Here is an 18,768-nt window from a genome sequence, read left to right as displayed (position 1 = left end):
GCACATGGGTCATTTGTCCCTGTCGGAGGGCAGAGAGGAGGTTGGTGCCATTGTCGCAAACCACCATTCCTGCCTTAAGTTGGCGTGGCGTCAACCACCTCTGAACCTGCCCCTGCAGAGCTGACAGAACCTCTGCCCCAGTGTGGCTCCTGTCCCCCAAGCACACCAGCTCAAGCACCGCATGGCATCTTTTGACCTGCGTACTTGCGTAGCCCCTTGAACGCCTACGGAGCACCGCTGGTTCCGAGGAAGAGGCCATGGAGGAAGAAGAAGAGGAGGGGGTGGAGGAGAGAGGTGTGTCACAATCAGCATTTTGGAGGCGTGGTGGCGGAACAACCTCCAACACTACTGCACCTTGTCCTGCATCCTTCCCAGCTGCCAGCAGAGTCACCCAATGCGCCGTGAAACTTAGGTAACGTCCCTGTCCATGCCTGCTGGACCATGAGTCAGCGGTAATATGCACCTTACCGCTGACCGCCCTGTCCAGCGAGGCATGGACATTGCCTTCCACATGCCGGTAGAGAGCCGGAATCGCCTTCCGTGAGAAAAAGTGGCGTTTGGGTACCTGCCACTGAGGAACCGCACATTCCACAAACTCACGGAAGGGAGCAGAGTCTACCAACTGAAAAGGCAGCAGTTGAAGTGCTAGCAATTTTGCCAAGCTAGCATTCAACCGCTGGGCATGTGGATGGCTGGGAGCAAACTTCTTTCGGCGGTGCAGCAGCTGGGGCAGGGAAATTTGCCTGGTACAATCTGACGTCGGTGTACCAAAAGCAGATTGCCCACAAGTACTTGACTGTGACACACCTAATTCTACACCTTCATTCCTCTCACTGCAGGTCTCAGAGAGGACTGAAGGTCTAGTGGGGTTGGAAATCTCAGCTGATGAGGAGCAAGGAGAGATCCTCTTTGTTCTTTGGTGTGGGTCTTTTAGATACGCTTGCCAACGAACTGCATGGCAGGTCAACATATGTCTGGTCAAGCATGTGGTACCCAAGCGGGAGATGTTTTGGCCACGCGAGATACGCTTGAGACATATGTTGCAAATAGCAGCGGTGCGATCTGATGCACTCGTCTCAAAAAAGGCCCACACCAAAGAACTTTTTGAATAACGCGCAGAGACTGCAGCGCCCTGCACATGTGGAGCTTTGGGGTGTGATGCAGTCAATGTGCTGCCCTTAGGCTGGCCCCTGGAGGGCATCCTGCCTCGTTGGTGATGTGCCGCCGCCTCCTCCTCCTCCTCCTCCTCCTCCTCTCTCCTATCAGGCACCCACGTTGAGTCAGTGACCTCATCATCCCCTCCCTCCTCATCACTGGAGCAAACCTGGCAGTATGCTGCAGCAGGGGGAGCATGACTGCCAGATTGCTGTCCTTCTTGGGCACCCCCTCTGTCCGTGCTCATGTTACTGCCTTCATCGAGCTCAGTATCGTCATCAGAGCCTTCCAAACGCTGGGCATCCTCCTGGAGCATGTACCCAACACTGTGGTCAAACAGTTCGAGGGAATCCTCATGAGGACATGGTGGAGCTAGGGAAGGAGTCACTGATGACATTGAGCTGAGGGAAGAGGCCGCTGCTTTGCCAGACAAAGCACCCTGGGCATGGGTGAGAGAGGATGAGGAGGATGAGGACGGCTTGGTCATCCACTCGACCAAGTCTTCCGCATGTTGCGGCTCAACACGGCCAGCTGCCGAAAAAAAGGCCAAGCGTGTCCCATGGCCACGTGCTGATGAGGATGCACCGTCTCCACGACCAGCACTAGACACAGAGCCTGCTTGCCCTCTCTTATTGGCTTGTGACTGTCTGCCTCTCCTTCTTGGCCTTCCAGACATACTAATGGCCTGTAGCTGCACTAAGCTGGGATAGAACACCTGTAATTTTCTTCAGGTAGCTTTATATACTGTAACCAGACAAGCCTGCCTGTCAGTAGGAAGATAACAGGAACGGATCTAGCTGAACACTGTGAGCAGGACGCACTGTACTAAATTTAAATAGTCTAGCTGCCTGACCGTGGTACTAATAGGATCAAATAGAACACCTGTAATTTTCTTCAGGTAGCTTTATATACTGTAACCAGACAAGCCTGCCTGTCAGTAGGAAGATAACAGGAACGGATCTAGCTGTACACTGTGAGCAGGTCGCACTGTACTAAATGTAAATAGTCTAGCTGCCTGACCGTAGTACTAATAGGATCAAATAGAACACCTGTAATTTTCTTCAGGTAGCTTTATATACTGTAACCAGACAAGCCTGCCTGTCAGTAGGAAGATAACAGGAACGGATCTAGCTGAACACTGTGAGCAGGACGCACTGTACTAAATGTAAATAGTCTAGCTGCCTGACCGTGGTACTAATAGGATCAAATAGAACACCTGTAATTTTCTTCAGGTAGCTTTATATACTGTAACCAGACAAGCCTGCCTGTCAGTAGGAAGATAACAGGAACGGATCTAGCTGAACACTGTGAGCAGGTCGCACTGTACTAAATGTAAATAGTCTAGCTGCCTGACCGTGGTACTAATAGGATCAAATAGAACACCTGTAATTTTCTTCAGGTAGCTTTATATACTGTAACCAGACAAGCCTGCCTGTCAGTAGGAAGATAACAGGAACGGATCTAGCTGAACACTGTGAGCAGGACGCACTGCACTAAATGTAAATAGTCTAGAAGATAACAGGAACGGATCTAGCTGAACACTGTGAGCAGGACGCACTGCACTAAATGTAAATAGTCTAGAAGATAACAGGAACGGATCTAGCTGAACACTGTGAGCAGGACGCACTGCACTAAATGTAAATAGTCTAGAAGATAACAGGAACGGATCTAGCTGAACACTGTGAGCAGGACGCACTGCACTAAATGTAAATAGTCTAGAAGATAACAGGAACGGATCTAGCTGAACACTGTGAGCAGGACGCACTGCACTAAATGTAAATAGTCTAGAAGATAACAGGAACGGATCTAGCTGAACACTGTGAGCAGGACACACTGCACTAAATGTAAATAGCAGGAACGGATATAGCTGAACACTGTGAGCAGGACGCACTGCACTAAATGTAAATAGTCTAGAAGATAACAGGAACGGATCTAGCTGAACACTGTGAGCAGGACGCACTGCACTAAATGTAAATAGCAGGAACGGCTCTAGCTGAACACTGTGAGCAGGACGCACTGCACTAAATGTAAATAGCAGGAACGGATCTAGCTGAACACTGTGAGCAGGACGCACTGCACTAAATGTAAATAACAGGAACGGATCTAGCTGAACACTGTGAGCAGGACGCACTGCACTAAATGTAAATAGTCTAGAAGATAACAGGAACGGATCTAGCTGAACACTGTGAGCAGGACGCACTGCACTAAATGTAAATAGCAGGAACGGATCTAGCTGAACACTGTGAGCAGGACGCACTGCACTAAATGTAAATAGCAGGAACGGATCTAGCTGAACACTGTGAGCAGGACGCACTGCACTAAATGTAAATAGCAGGAACGGATCTAGCTGAACACTGTGAGCAGGACGCACTGCACTAAATGTAAATAGCAGGAACGGATCTAGCTGAACACTGTGAGCAGGACGCACTGCACTAAATGTAAATAACAGGAACGGATCTAGCTGAACACTGTGAGCAGGACGCACTGCACTAAATGTAAATAGCAGGAACGGATCTAGCTGAACACTGTGAGCAGGACGCACTGCACTAAATGTAAATAGCAGGAACGGATCTAGCTGAACACTGTGAGCAGGACGCACTGCACTAAATGTAAATTGCAGGAACGGATCTAGCTGAACACTGTGAGCAGGACGCACTGCACTAAATGTAAATAGTCTAGAAGATAACAGGAACGGATCTAGCTGAACACTGTGAGCAGGACGCACTGCACTAAATGTAAATAGCAGGAACGGATCTAGCTGAACACTGTGAGCAGGACGCACTGCACTAAATGTAAATAGTCCAGATAGAAGATAACAGGAACGGATCTAGCTAAACTGAATACAGTGTATATATATATATGCAACACCTGGGATGCATATATATACACAATACACTGTAAGTGCAGCTAACTGACTGACTGTTCTGCCTAATCTATCTAACTCAAATCAAATGACACTGTCTCTCTCTCTCTCTATCTCTCAGCACACCGAAACACACACTACACAGGGCCGCCGTGCAGGCGGCCTTATATAGTGTGGGGTGTGTACTAAATCCCCTGAGCCATAATTGGCCAAAGCCACCCTGGCTTTGGCCAATTACAGCTCTCTCTACTGACGGCGCTGTGATTGGCCAAGCATGCGGGTCATAGTGCATGCTTGGCCAATCATCAGCCAGCAATGCACTGCGATGCCGCAGTGAATTATGGGCCGTGACGCGCCACACGAATTTAGCGCGAACGGCCCATATCGTTCGCAATTCGGCGAACGGGCGAACAGCCGATGTTCGAGTCGAACATGGGTTCGACTCGAACACGAAGCTCATCCCTAGTACCAAATATGTGACATTGTGCCTTCTGCTCCCCGACACCTCCAGCATAAGATATAATTATTTGGATTAATTTTATGTATATCTACCGGTCATCTATACCATCTGGCTAATATTTTATAATTCCTTTCTTGGTGTCTATTAGAGATCAATAATTTGTGTGTTGATATAATTGCTTTTTCCCATTTTGCTCTGGGGATATTAATCCCCAGCTCTTCCTCCCATCTTTTTATATAGGTTGTCTCCTGCTTCTTATTTTTTTAAATTAAATATTTGTATACATTAGATAGGGTATGTGTTGGTTTCTGTTCTTGTAAAAATAGTTTTTCCAGCTCTGTCAATTATCTATCCAATACATCCTCATTTGTCAGAGAGAGGATGTACTTTTGGAGCTGGCAATATTGCATTCATTTGATTTTATATTCCATACCCAAGGCATCCAGCGGAAGAAGTCTAAGTCATACTTTCAATGTTGATAAAACCAAGAAAGGCATATCCTGATTAGAGGGCCGATTTTCCCTCATTATCCATGGCAATGATTTGAGTTTTATGGCCTTGACCTCCTCCTCGAGTTTCACCCATTGCTTGCATTCTGCATTGTGAAACCATTCCACAATCCTAGCTACAAACACTGATCTAAGATATGTCAATAAATCTGGGAGAGCCAAGCCTCCATCCTTTTTTAACCTAATTAATACTTCTCTGCTAATTCTGGCGCGGCTTACCCGCCCAGATGAAGCTCCCTATAACCTTACGTAGTTTATTTCAGATATTTGTTGGGGGAAATATTGGAATAGTCTGAAATATATATATCTTAGGCAGTATATCCATTTTTATAATGTTTATCATGCCCATCCAAGAAAAAATCCCCTTATCATATTGTTGGAGTGTCTTTATTATTTTTTGCGTTATTGGAAGATAGTTATATTCCTGGAGCTTCTCCAGATCTCTAGGGGTGAGTGTTCCAAGGTATTTAACTGCATTTGTCTGCCATTTAAAAGAAAAAATCTTTTTGAGGAGTTCTACAGTATTACTTGGTAATGTAATATTCAAATCATCTGATGTATTATAATTCACTTTAAAATGACTCAATTCAGCAAAGCGTTTGAATTCCTATGTTAAATTTGGTAATGTCACCAATGGGTTCGTAATATATATTAGCAGATCATCTGCATATACTGACATTTTATATTCCTCATCCCCCACTTTTAATCCTTTTATATCTCTATTATTCCAAATAGCTGTCCTCAGATGTTCCACAGCTAATACATACAGCAATGGGGACAACAGACATTCCTGTCGGGTTAGCTATAGTAACTGTATCCGATACATCTCCATTTGCATGGTTGGACTGTGATATAGGACCATTATCTTTTCCAGAAGCAGTGGGCCCAATCCTCATTGTCTTAATGTCTCTTCAAAGAAACACCTTACCACCCTGTCAAAAGCCTCCTTGGCATCAATTGCCAGCAGGCAGGATGGGATGGTTTGTCTTCATATTCCACAAGTGTCAGTGTCTTCAAGGTATTATCTCTCGCCTCTCATCCCTTTATGAATCCCACTTGATCTAAGTGTATATATTTCGGCAGTATAGGTGTAAGTCTGTTAGCAATAATCTTCAAATATAATCGAAGGTCAATATTAGTCAAAGAAATTGGTCGATAGCTTCCACAAATAGTATGATCTTTCTCGGGTTTAGGTATAAATATAAATAAAATATATGCCTGCATACCCTGCGGGACGAAGGGTTGAGAGGCGGATACTGAATTAAAGGTCCGCTTCATGATTGGAATTAGCTAATTTTTAAATGACTTATAGAACCGTGGAGTAAAACCATCTGGGCCGGGACACTTTCCCGGTACTAGCGAATCAATTACTTTTTGTATTTCGAGCTCTGAAAATTCCTTTTCTATCTGCTCCGCTTCTACTGTTGTTAAAGTCGGTATAGCGGTATCCTTTATATATTGGTGTATACTCTGCCTAAATGATTCGGGATCCCTTTCTGCTAGTTGGTTAGGTATATTATATAATCTGGAATAGAAAGCATGGAATCTTTTCAAGATCCCCATTGGATCGTGTATCGTGTCACCTGTTTCTGTTTTAAGCTTAACAATAGATGTTGTATTTATTCGCTGGAGTAATGCTCTAGCTAGAAGTTTACCGGGTTTGTATCCTTGTTGATAATATAAAGTGCGTTTTTTATCTCTAAACCGTAACGTTTGTTCATTTAATAGAGATCGTAATTCTGATCTCTTTTCTGTTAGTTCTATTAATTTCTCCTGAATTGGACTTTGTTTGTGTTGTTTTTCCATTTTAGCTATTTCCTTTCAAAGCTGAGCTATTCTATTCCCTTTCGCTTTTTTTAACCTAGCTCCATGTTTTATAAACAGACCCCGCACTATACACTTCACAGTTTCCCATTGGATGGATAGGGAAGTAGTATCCCTTACATGACCGCTCATAAAATTTGTTATTGCTAGCCCAATCTATGCTATGCAGGCCTCATCATTTAGAAGGTTATCATTTAATTTCCAAGTACCTCTTGTAATATTGCCGCTAAACATAGCCATCACCAGAAATATCGGAGCATGATCTGACCATACAAAACTACCTATCTCAGAGGAAGAAGTTGTGGCCATCCCCAACTGATTTATCAAAAAATAATCTAGTCTATGATATGTACCATGAACTTTTGAGTGGAACGTATAGTCCCTCTCTAAAGGATGAAAGGCCCTCCATATGTCAACCGTTTGATGTCTGTCCAGCATATGCTTAAAGTGGGTGTAAACCCTTACAGACCACTTTGCACTACAGGTAATCCTAGATTAAGGCTTACCTGTAGGCCCAAGAAATATCTCCTAAACCTACACGGTTTAGGAGATATTTGCAAAAAGACAGGCATCCGCTGTCTACGGCGCATGCGCCATAGACATCGGTGCGCAGTGGCACGGAGCATGCCACTGCTAATGGCGATATGCCGTTAGTGGTGGCTCCCGTGCGCATGCGCGGGAGTGACATCATCGCGGCTCCAGCCAATCACAGCGCCAGAGCCACGATACCCAGAAAGAAGATGGACGCTCCGTAGCAGAGGGGACAGCGGTGACATCGCATGCTCCTGTGTCAGGTAAGTGACACATAATGGGCTACTATGCGATGCATAGTAGCCCATTATGCTTTACCTTTGCAGGGAAACAAAGAGGAAGTAAACCCATCAGGCTTTACTTCCTCTTTACATTTTTTTTTTATCACTACTCATCTGGGACATTGAGGATGCCATATTGTCCATATCCCGGTCAAAAAAAAAATTGAAATCTCCCCCTATTAGCGTCACCCAGTCTGCTCTTTCCATATGATCTATTAGCAATTGCGTACCTATTTTAATCTGATCTTGATTGGGTAAGTATATATTGATAAATGTATTTTTTTTACCATTTATAGCAAGTTTTAATAATAATGCTCTTCCATCTCTATTCCTCCAGAATTCCAATACCTGATGAGGTATCGACTTATGAATTGCTATAGAATTGCCCCTAGATTTTGAGTAGGCAAAGGAATCATGATACCAGGTAGAGTAATATCTATTTTGTATATTAGGTATATGGTCTGAGCGAAAATGCATCTCCTGAAAGAAAATGATGCCGACATTTTGTTTGTGGAGAGCAGTGGTGGAATTATAGGGGTCGCTGAGATCGCCATGGCGACCGGGCCCCTTGCTGCAGGGGCCCCTTGAGGGCCTCCTGTACTCTTTGATAGGAGGAATGGCAGGGGCGGCTGAGATGAGCTCCCTGATCGTCAGCCGAACTGTAATCGGCACTGACTGTGCAGGGAGCTTGTCAAAGTGAAAGCACAGTGTGTGCTGTGCTCTTTGTCTCCCCCTACAGTGCAGTACCCAGCTGGAAGAGCTAAGGTAAAGAAGGTCTGCCGTTTTTTTTTATAAGACTTTCTATCTACTGTATGCGTGTTTATATGTGTGCATGTATGTGTGTGTCTGTGTGTGTATGCGTGTGTGTATGCATTTGTGTGTGCATATGTATGTGAGTGTGCATGTGTGCATGTATGTATGTATGTGTGTGCATGTATGTATGTGAGTGTGCATGTATGTGCATGTGTTTATCAGTGGCGGTGCATCCATAAGGGCGCACAGGCATTACCCCCCTCTCTCCAGCCACCCCCTCCCTCTATGACCAATGGATAGATTCATGCATAGCATGAATCTATCCATGGCCACCGCTGCCACCCCAATATTTAGGTGTCCGGCCGGCCTTTACAGCGGCAGGGGGGTATTTTTGAAGCACCTGATTAGAGCCATAGGCTCTAATAGGCTTCAAAATAGGTGAACTGCGAGTGCCATACTTGGCGCTCACAGTCCACCCAGGTGTGTTAGAAAAGCGAATTAATATTCACTTTCTTAACACTGAACAGCCTTTCCGCCAATCAGGTGTGTGGGTCTGTTACCCGTCACCTGATTGGCTGAAACGCTAGGCGCGGCTATTGGACGCCTATCGGGAGGAGAGGACAGGAGATGAGGACGGCAGGAGACGCATTGAGGACCCCGCTCGTGGCCTTCACCTGCTGCCCCACCGAGACAGGGTAAGTGCTGGGCAGACAGCGAGCGGGCGGGGGAGGGATTCACAGTGGTAGCATTTGATGGCACACTGGTAGCATTTAATGGGCACACTGGCAGCATTTAATGGGCACACTGGCAGCATTCAGTGGCACAGTTGCAGCATTTGATGGCACACAGGCAGCATTTGATGGGCACACTGGGAGCATTTAATTGGCACAGTGGCGGCATTTAATGGGCACAGTGGCGGCATCTGATGGCACAGTGGCAGACTTCGATGGGCACAGTGGCAGACTTCGATGGGCATATTGGCAGCGTTTGATGAGCACACTGGCGGCATTTGATGGCACAGCGGCAGAGTTTGATAGGCACAGTGGCAGCATTTGTTGGGCACAGTGGCTGCAATTGATGGGCACAGTGGCTGCAATTGAAGTTTTTTTTTTCTAAATTTCTCAGTTTGCTTGCGCCTCCCTAAAAATTTTGAGCACCAGCCACCACTGGTTTATATGTGCGTGCATATGTGCATATATATATATATATATATATATATATATATATATATATATATGTGTGTGTGTGTGTGTGTGTTTTTATATATGTGTGTGTGTGTTTATAGTTTATACATGTGTGTGTTTACATATATGTATGCACATTTTAGGTATACGCTTTTAATCCTGACCCCCTATACAGTATGTGTACAATCAGAACCGATTTTTTAATTTTTTTTGCTTGTTCATAGTACCAGCAAAAAATGCTGTTCCTCCGAAAAGCGATCCATGCTCAGTTCGCTTTTCAGAGGCATTTGACAGCCGGTGAAGAGGCAATATGTTGCCCACTGACCGCCTGTTTTAACCCCTTAAATGTATCATCACTATCCCGCAACTGCATGCAATGCACACTGTTGCGGAGTGGTTGCAGTGCAGCCCCATTCACCTAGGGGTATACTTCAAGGGCGCCCTGACCGCAAAAAGATTGAGAAACACCGACATAGAGCAACCCATCTCTCCATTTTCCTTTTGCAGCTGCTGAATGCCTGTGGGAGGAAGAGGAGGAGAAGCGGGGGGGAAATGGAGAAATCGATTCCTTTATATGCATCCACCCACTTGTGACCAGGCTCTGTTGTTCCGCCATCGGGCTCGGAGAAAAGAGCCCTGTCCGGGGGTCAGGGGGGCCCTCCATGGTTTCTTGCATCAGGGCCCTGAAGGTTCTAGTTATGCCACTGGTGGAGAGAGTATAGAATCTGTGATCTTTTTGTTGCTGAATTTAGCCCTCTAACATTATATGAGCATATTTTTACAGTGCCCATAGCATAACAAGAGAGAAGAAAAAAAAAGGTTAACCCACACTCAACCAAGCTACCACAAATAACTCAAGCCCCACTCAAACCTAGCACACTTACCTAAACAGTCACTACCTACTCAACTACTTTGAGTCTACCCTTACTATGTAAGTTCCCTAAATTAGGGGATATAAAGGGACCTCCTTTGGAAAGGACATGCCTAGCCCAGGCTTATTCGCCTATATAAACCTAGTTCCCAAGTAATGAAGAGAGAAGGAGGAAAAAGAGAGAAGAGGAGAGAGAGGGAAGGAAAAAAAGAAAGAAAAAGTTTCATAAAAGGAACTGGAAAAGAAAAAAAAAAAAACCCCATCCTCCCTAACCCAACATGTGACATCCTGTTCTCACTTTAACCTTAGTTGTACTATATTATATATACGACAAATATCCAATATTACTTCATGCGTTTTACGTTACAGCACTACATACAAATTGTATCTTTTTTTTATTATTTAAATATATCAGAATCATGCTTATTTATAAAGTGTACATTTCATTAAAAAAAAAAAAACACCCTCCCTAGCCGAGCCCATGTGACAATCTGTTCTTACTATATATTATGTGCAAAACAAATGACCAATATTACTTTGTGCGTTTTCATATTGTACCACTGCATTCACATTATATCTTATTTTTCTTATTTAAATATATCAATATCATGGTTATTTATAAGGTGTACAATTCAGCAAAAAGAAAGCCCCCCCCACCCCCCTCAAACAAACCCACGTGACATCTTATTCTTCCTTGAACCTTAAAGCGGTTGTAAAGGTGTTTTTTTTTTTTTTTTTAAATAACAAACATGTTATACTTACCTTCACTGTGCAGCTCGTTCTGCACAGAGTGGCCCCGAACCTGGTCTTCTGGGGTCCCTCGGCGGCTGTTTCAGCTCCTCCCCGCAAGCATTCACCACCTTCATGCGAGCTCCCTCGCACGGTGGTGAGTGCTTGCGGGCGCGCTCCCGTGATACAGCCGGCGGCTATAGCCGCTCGCTGTATCACTCGGCCCCGCCCCCCGGCGCGTCGCGTCATCGGATGTGATTGACAGCAGCGCGAGCCAATGGCTGCGCTGCTTTCAATCCATCCACTGCAGCCAATCAGCGGCCAGGGTGAGCGGAGGAACAGATGTCGGGAACGCGAAGCTGACTTTCGAGGCGTCAGGTAAGTAAAACGGGGGGCCTGGGGGCGGCGGTTCTGTCAGAAGTTTTTTCACCTTAATGCATAGAATGCATTAAGGTGAAAAAATTTTTACCTTTACAACCCCTTTAATTGTGCTATATGATATAAATAACAAATCCCCAATAATAAATTGTATCTTATTTTTTCTTTTTTTTTTCTTTTGCTTAAATATATCAAAATCCTGCTTACTTATAAAGTGTACGTTTCGAGAAAAAAAAACAACCCACCCCCCTCTCCCTCTACTCCCCCTTCAGTGCCCCCTCCATCTCCTATATTTGTTTATTTCTTTCTATAGTGCCTTCCTGAAATATCATGATATGATTGTGGCCATGCCGGTAAATCAGCTAAAGGCAGCTATATCCCGAAATGTAATTTTTTTGTCCATTTTGGTGAACTATTATCTGAAAGGGAAATCCCATCTATATAGAATCTCCTTCTCCCTTAATGCGTCCAGTAATGGTTTTACCGCTTTCTTCCTTATCAGTGTGTATCTGGACAAATCCTGCAAAAATATAAGCTGGGTGCCATCGTACTCAAAAGCCCTTTGTAGCTGTGCTGCTGCCATGATGTTTTCTTTGATGTGAAAAAAATGTATTCTACATATCACATCTCTCGGCTTCATTGGATCATGATCTTTAGGGCCTTGTGATCTATGTGCTCCATCAATCTCTAGTTCTGCCGTATTTGGCCGTTTTAATAAAGTGTTGTATATGCCTTGAAGTATCAGCTTCAAGCCTTCCGTTCCCACTGTTTCTGGCAAACCTCTAACTCTTATATTATTTCGCCTACTTCTGTTTTCAAGATCGTCGGTAGGCATTGATTATATAATTTAAATATTGATCATGTTCCTGATTCTTTTCTTCCAATAATAGCATTTTTTGATCGATAGCTGCCATTTTAGAGTCTATATTATCAATCCTATTTTGTGTATCAGCTAAAGATGACTTCAGTGTCTGTAATTGAGCCTTGTATGAAGTTTCCAGCCTATATACATATTTGTCCATATCCTCTCTTGTTGGTAGAGATTTTATGTATGCCTGCATGTCCCAAGTGGGGTCTCCTTCTGATCTTTCCAGCTCCATTGTGAGCTGTTGCATATTGCCCGAGGGGCTGCCACTTGGTCTAGGCTCTATATCTCTTATAGGGGAAGGAAAATTCAGTGCAGCAACTATAGAGCCTTCTTGTTGAGCTTGACTGCGGCTTCTAAAAAAAACCCCTTAATGTCTGTTTTTTGTGCAGATTGGGGTTTAGGGGGGTTTTAACTGTCCCTCCTGTTGATCCCCTCTTTGTTTTCTGTGTATGGGTGCTTTTAAGTGGCATATTGTATTCAAAATGCTTATAAGTAAAGAAATATAGCTCTCACCTATAGTCTTTACTTTATATGAAGCACTTGTATACCGTCTGTTAGTGTCTTTTGTGTAATCGTATGACTTTACCAGTCTCACAATTACTTCACGTGGGTCGTAGATCACGTCCCTGTAGCCCTGTATGACCCTTGTCAGGGGCTTTCCAAATCACCAGGGACCTTACTCTGTGTATTGTCTCTAAGTCATTAAACCACCGAGAGTTTACAGATGTCAGGGATCTTGCCACGCTCACGAGGAAAAAGGAAAAAGCCACGGCCAATCAATTACCTTGTCTTCCGGCGGAGCCCAATTCCACTTTAAAATTTTTAATGGCATCCCTCAGTATTCGCTCCAGATCTATGCTGAGCCTGGATGAGCAAGGGAGGAGCCTGCCTAGTCCCCTCGACACTCGGCGGGGCTCGGGTCCGCTCGGGTCCGCTCGCAGGTACTCGATGGCACTCTGATAACTCAGCAGGGCTCAACTGAGCAAAAGAAGAGTGCTGTCTGGTCCCCTCGATATCCGACGGGGCTTGAGTCCGCTTGGGTCCGTTCGTGGATACTCTGTGGCACTCGGGATACTCGACAAGGCTCGGCTCAACACGTGGATCTCGGCGGGATTCGGCGGCTCTCGGCTCCATTCGCGTATTCTCGGTGAGGTTCAATTCCAGTCGTGTGTGCTCGCTGGTATCTCACTCTGCACACCCCAGGCCTCGCACCAGGCTCAGAGAGTTCCGAAGGGTTGTCGGATAGCCGTCTCGGCCCTCAGCGAGGTTCCGCTTTCCGCAGCGTTCCCTTCCCGCCTCATGCAGGGATAAAGACAACTAATGTCTCAGTGAGATCCGCAGTTCATGCAAGGGAGATCAGGAGAAGTCCATCAGATCATTGGGAGTTACTGCGGCTGATCAGCCAGGCCAGGAGGAGCAAACTCACCGGACGTCCATCCTGGTCGGTCACTCCCCACAAAATTGTGCAGATGCCCTACCTCCCAACTTTGATTATATTTCTTGACACTGTGGTGGAACAGCACTCTTCAGAAATACTTTATTATAGATGAATGAACTTTTTTCACAGATTTTTATGACTACAGTATATGGACACTTGTTATTATTTTTATTATAATTCATTAATTGTGTTGGATTACAGATAGCAGCATATCACTAAATGTCACAGAATTGTGGCACTTTACAACATATTGAATAATTGTATATGGTATTGCACTGTATATAGATAAATAGTTTATTAATGCACAGATATATATTGCAGACATTTAAGTAGCGCAGCACTGACTTTGTGGTTTTATTTTCTAGTAAGTGTAGTGAAAGCACTTTTAGCGGTGGAAGCAGCAATTTGTTATATATTTTATTCACTTATTTTATTTAATTCTGTAAATTTGAGTTGCGCTGATTGAGAATTGATTTTTGATCACTTTAGCTCCTAACCCATAACTTTAACCCTAACCTTTCTCTTACTCTAAAATTTGAGCTTAACCTTTAACCAGTTCCTGACTGCCCTATAGCAGTTTTACTGCTAAAGGGTGGCCATGCTGCACACGATCACGTATATATACACACGTGATCCTGCACTTCCGGGCATCAGGTGCGAGTGCCCGCTGCTGGCGGCTTCGCTCGGGAGCTGATCAGTGGGTCCCGTGGACTTGATGTCCGCTGGCACTCGCTAATCATTCAGTACACAGGTAGAACAGCAGTCTGCCTATGTAAACAAGGCAGATTGTCATTCTGTTAGTACAGAAGGCATGGATCCTGTGTCTCTGCAAAGCAGGGACACCAATCCATGCCTTCTACTAGTAAAAGCACCTCCCACACTACACTAAAACACTAGCTAGGCACACAACCCTTTGATTCACCCCTGATGTGAACTCCTTCCCAGCCAGTGTCATTAGTACAGTGACAGTGCATTAGTGTCACTGGTTCCCAAAAAAGTGTCAAAAGTGTCAGTGTCCGATTTGTCCGCACAATATCGCAGTCCCGCTACAAATCGCTGATCGCTGCCATTACTATTAAAAATAAATTAATAAAAATTCCATATATATATCTCCGTTTGTAGACTCTATAACTTTTGCGCAAACCAACCAATGTACACTTATTGGGTATTTTTATACTAGAAATATGTAGCAGAATACATATTGGCCTAAAATAATGAAGAAATTAGATTTTTTTACATTTATTGGATATGTTTTATAGCAGAAAGTACAAAATATATATATATATTTTTATATCGTTGGTCGTTTTTAGTTTATAGCACAAAACATATTAAACACAGAGGTGATCAAATACCACCAAAAGAAAGCTCTATTTGTTGGAAAAAAGGACCAAAATTTTATTTGGGTGCAGTGTTGCACGACCTCGCAATTTTCAGTTAAAGTAACGCAGTGCCGTATCTCAAAAAATGGCCTGGTTATGAAGGAGGGTAAATCTTCCAGAGCTGAAGTGGCTATTCTGAACCCTTAAACTTAACCCAAAACATGACCATATTCAACCCTTTAAAGCTAAATGATAGTTAAAAATGATATGAATATAAATAACCCATTTACAGTGAGGCAAAAAAGTATTTAGTCAGCCACCAATTGTGCAAGTTCTCCCACTTAAAAAGATGAGAGAGGCCTGTAATTGTCATCATAGGTATACCTCAACTATGAGAGACAAAATGTGGAAACAAATCCAAACACATTGTCTGATTTTTGAAAGAATTTATTTGGAAATTATGGTGGAAAATAAGTATTTTGTCAATATCAAAAGTTCATCTCAATACTTTGTTATATATCCTTTGTTGGCAATGACAGAGGTCAAACGTTTTCTGTAAGTCTTCACAAGGTTGTCACACACAGTTGCTGGTATGTTGGCCCATTCCTCCATGCAGATCTCCTCTAGAGCAGTGATGCTTTGGGGCTGTCGCTGGGCAACACGGGCTTTCAACTCCCTCCAAAGGTTTTCTATGGGGTTGAGATCTGGAGACTGGCTAGGCCACTCCAGGACCTTGAAATGCTTCTTACGAAGCCACTCCTTCGTTGCCCGGGCGGTGTGTTTGGGATCATTGTCATGCTGAAAGACCAGCCACATTTCATCTTCAATGCCCTTGCTGATAGGAGGAGGTTTGCACTCAAAATCTCATGATATATGGCCCCATTCATTCTTTCATGTACACGGATCAGTCGTCCTGTTCCCTTTGCAGAGAAAGAGCCCCAAAGCATGATGTTGCCACCCCCATGCTTCACAGTAGGTATGGTGTTCTTTGGTTGCAACTCAGCATTCTCTCTCCTCCAAACACAACGAGTTGTGTTTCTACCAAACAGTCCTACTTTGGTTTCCTCTGACCATATGACATTCTCCCAATCCTCTTCTGAATCATCCAAATGCTCTCTAGCAAACCTCAGATGGGCCCGGACATGTACTGGCTTAAGCAGGGGGACACGTCTGGCACTGCAGGATCTGAGTCCCTGGCGGCGTAGTGTGTTACTGATGGTAGCCATTGTTACGTTGGTCCCAGCTCTCTGCAGGTCATTCACTAGGTCCCCCCATGTGGTTCTGGGATTTTTGCTCACTGTTCTTGTGATCATTTTGACCCCACGGGCTGAGATCTTGCGTGGAGCCCCAGATCGAGGGAAATTATCAGTGGTCTTGTATGTCTTCCATTTTCTAATTATTGCTCCCACAGTTGATTTCTTCATACCAAGCTGCTTGCCTATTGCAGATTTAGTCTTCCCAGCCTGGTGCAGGTCTACAATTTTGTTTCTGGTGTCCTTCGACAGCTCTTTGGTCTTCACCATAGTGGAGTTTGGAGTGTGACTGTTTGAGGTTGTGGACAGGTGTCTTTTATACTGATAACAAGTTCAAACAGGTGTCATTAATACAGGTAATGAGTGGAGGACAGAGGAGTCTCTTAAAGAAGAAGATACAGGTCTGTGAGAGCCAGAAATCTTGCTTCTTTGTAGGTGACCAAATACTTATTTTCCACCATAATTTGCAAATAAATTCTTCTTTACTAGGACACAGGATTGCACTTGTTTCTGCACTCCTGTGACCCTGGCTAAAGCCTGCTTTTGGCTGGTGTCACAAAGCTGGTCCGGGGCTTTGCAGGGATCCTGACTTTAATGTTAAGATCCACCCAGATACCTGACCAGCAGCTGGCTCAGTCTCTCAGCGCACTGCAGAGAGCCTGAGCCAGCTGCTCCTGGTCCAATGAGCACTGGAGGGTCAGAGCAGGGAGACAGGGACTTACAGTTGCTGGCTCTCTACTCGGTGAAGACCAAGAACTGAGCAATCAGCGGTCATTTACTGGTTTTGAAGCTTGTGGGGAGACGCCATATAGGTGAGAATACATTTTTTTGCTATCCCACACTTCCTTAAAATCCAGTATACAGTTGCTGTCTGGTATCTGTAGCTACCGTTTTCTCATAACATAGCTCCCAACTGTCCCTGATTTTGAGGGACTGTCCCTGATTTGGAGCAATGTCCCTCTGTCCTCCTCATTTGTCCCTCATTTTGGTCTGATCTATATAAAATGCACTTTTTATCTATCGAAAAAAGTGTTTTCCAGCGCTAAACCTTTCACCTGATCTCTAAATTGCTGCGTTTGTAAATTACAAAAGCCAATATAATGGAATAGTAGTGGTAAAAAAGCATTTGTGGGTTTAACCAATCTTGTTCTTTGTACAATTCTCCTTTAAGGGGGCGTGGCATGGGGCGTGTCCTATGCCTGCATATTTTTGCTGATAGGTGTCCCTCATTCCTATCTCAAAAAGTTGGGAGGCATGCTCATAAGAGTATACGTTTTTTTTGCTATCCCACACTTCCTTAAAATCCACTATACAGTTGCTTACTTGTATCGGTAACTACAGTTTTCTCATGGTTCTTGGCATTATAAGCACCCCACCCATGTGGGTACTAAAATAGGTTAAGCAGTGCGTGTTGCATAATGTTTGCCATGCACTTTTAGATGCTTACAACTAATCAAACAACCTAACAAAGTACTCACTTTTGTGCTCTGCACCAAATGCTTCTGTGTACAACCTCTAAATAAGCTTGTAAGTGGGATGAAGACTGATTCAGAATTTGACTGCACATGGTTAGGGTTTCCATGGTTTTGTTCAAGATTCTTTCAAGATCACATGCACACTGGGTGCTTAGCCCTGTTGCCTGTCAAAGTCTATTTCAAGATGAAATACATTGGGCCTCAATGCTGTACTGATACTTATGTTTTTAGGACATATTCCCAGAGCACAGGTAGGTTGCCATCTAGCCCCATTGCCTGCAGCCTGTCAAAGTCTATGGCAGGCTGAAATACACTAGGGCTAGACGCTGTACTGAATGGTACTCACGTTTAAGGCCCCATGTATTCATGGATATATTCCTGGAATGTAGGTAGGTTACAGGTTGTACACAGTTGTACACCTTTGCACGGAGTCATGCCGGGTTTTCCCTTTTGCATTTTTAATTCACCTGTGTTGGTTAATCCTGTGTCTTTTGTATATACTATTTAAGTGTTACTTATTTTGTTTTTTTATCAGCTATGACTAATTACTAACGTCTGAAACGCGTGGGCTGTTTTACAGCTCTGTTCATGTATTTAATAAAATAAATACTAATTTGGATATCATCCTGAGTTGCGACCATCCCTTTCCTTATTCTGGAAAGAGCTTTTATGTAGAAAGGTTGCAGCACCTATACACTTGTTTTCCTAAGAGTTTTGCTGGCTGGGCGCTCCCTTCCGTGAAGATTCTACCTTCACACATTTGCGTATACTGATCATGTCAGCTCCGGACACCCAGGATCTGAGTAATATAGATACAAGCATATACTCTGCTTCAGGACAAGTGCATTTGGCTGATCCATCCCCGAGCAGGACAATG

The sequence above is a fragment of the Aquarana catesbeiana genome, linkage group LG01 (genome assembly GCF_042186555.1).
Source record: "Aquarana catesbeiana isolate 2022-GZ linkage group LG01, ASM4218655v1, whole genome shotgun sequence".
Classification (NCBI taxonomy): Eukaryota; Metazoa; Chordata; class Amphibia; order Anura; family Ranidae; genus Aquarana; species Aquarana catesbeiana.
The sequence above is the reverse complement of the archived record's forward strand: the minus strand, read 5'-3'. Positions refer to the sequence as shown.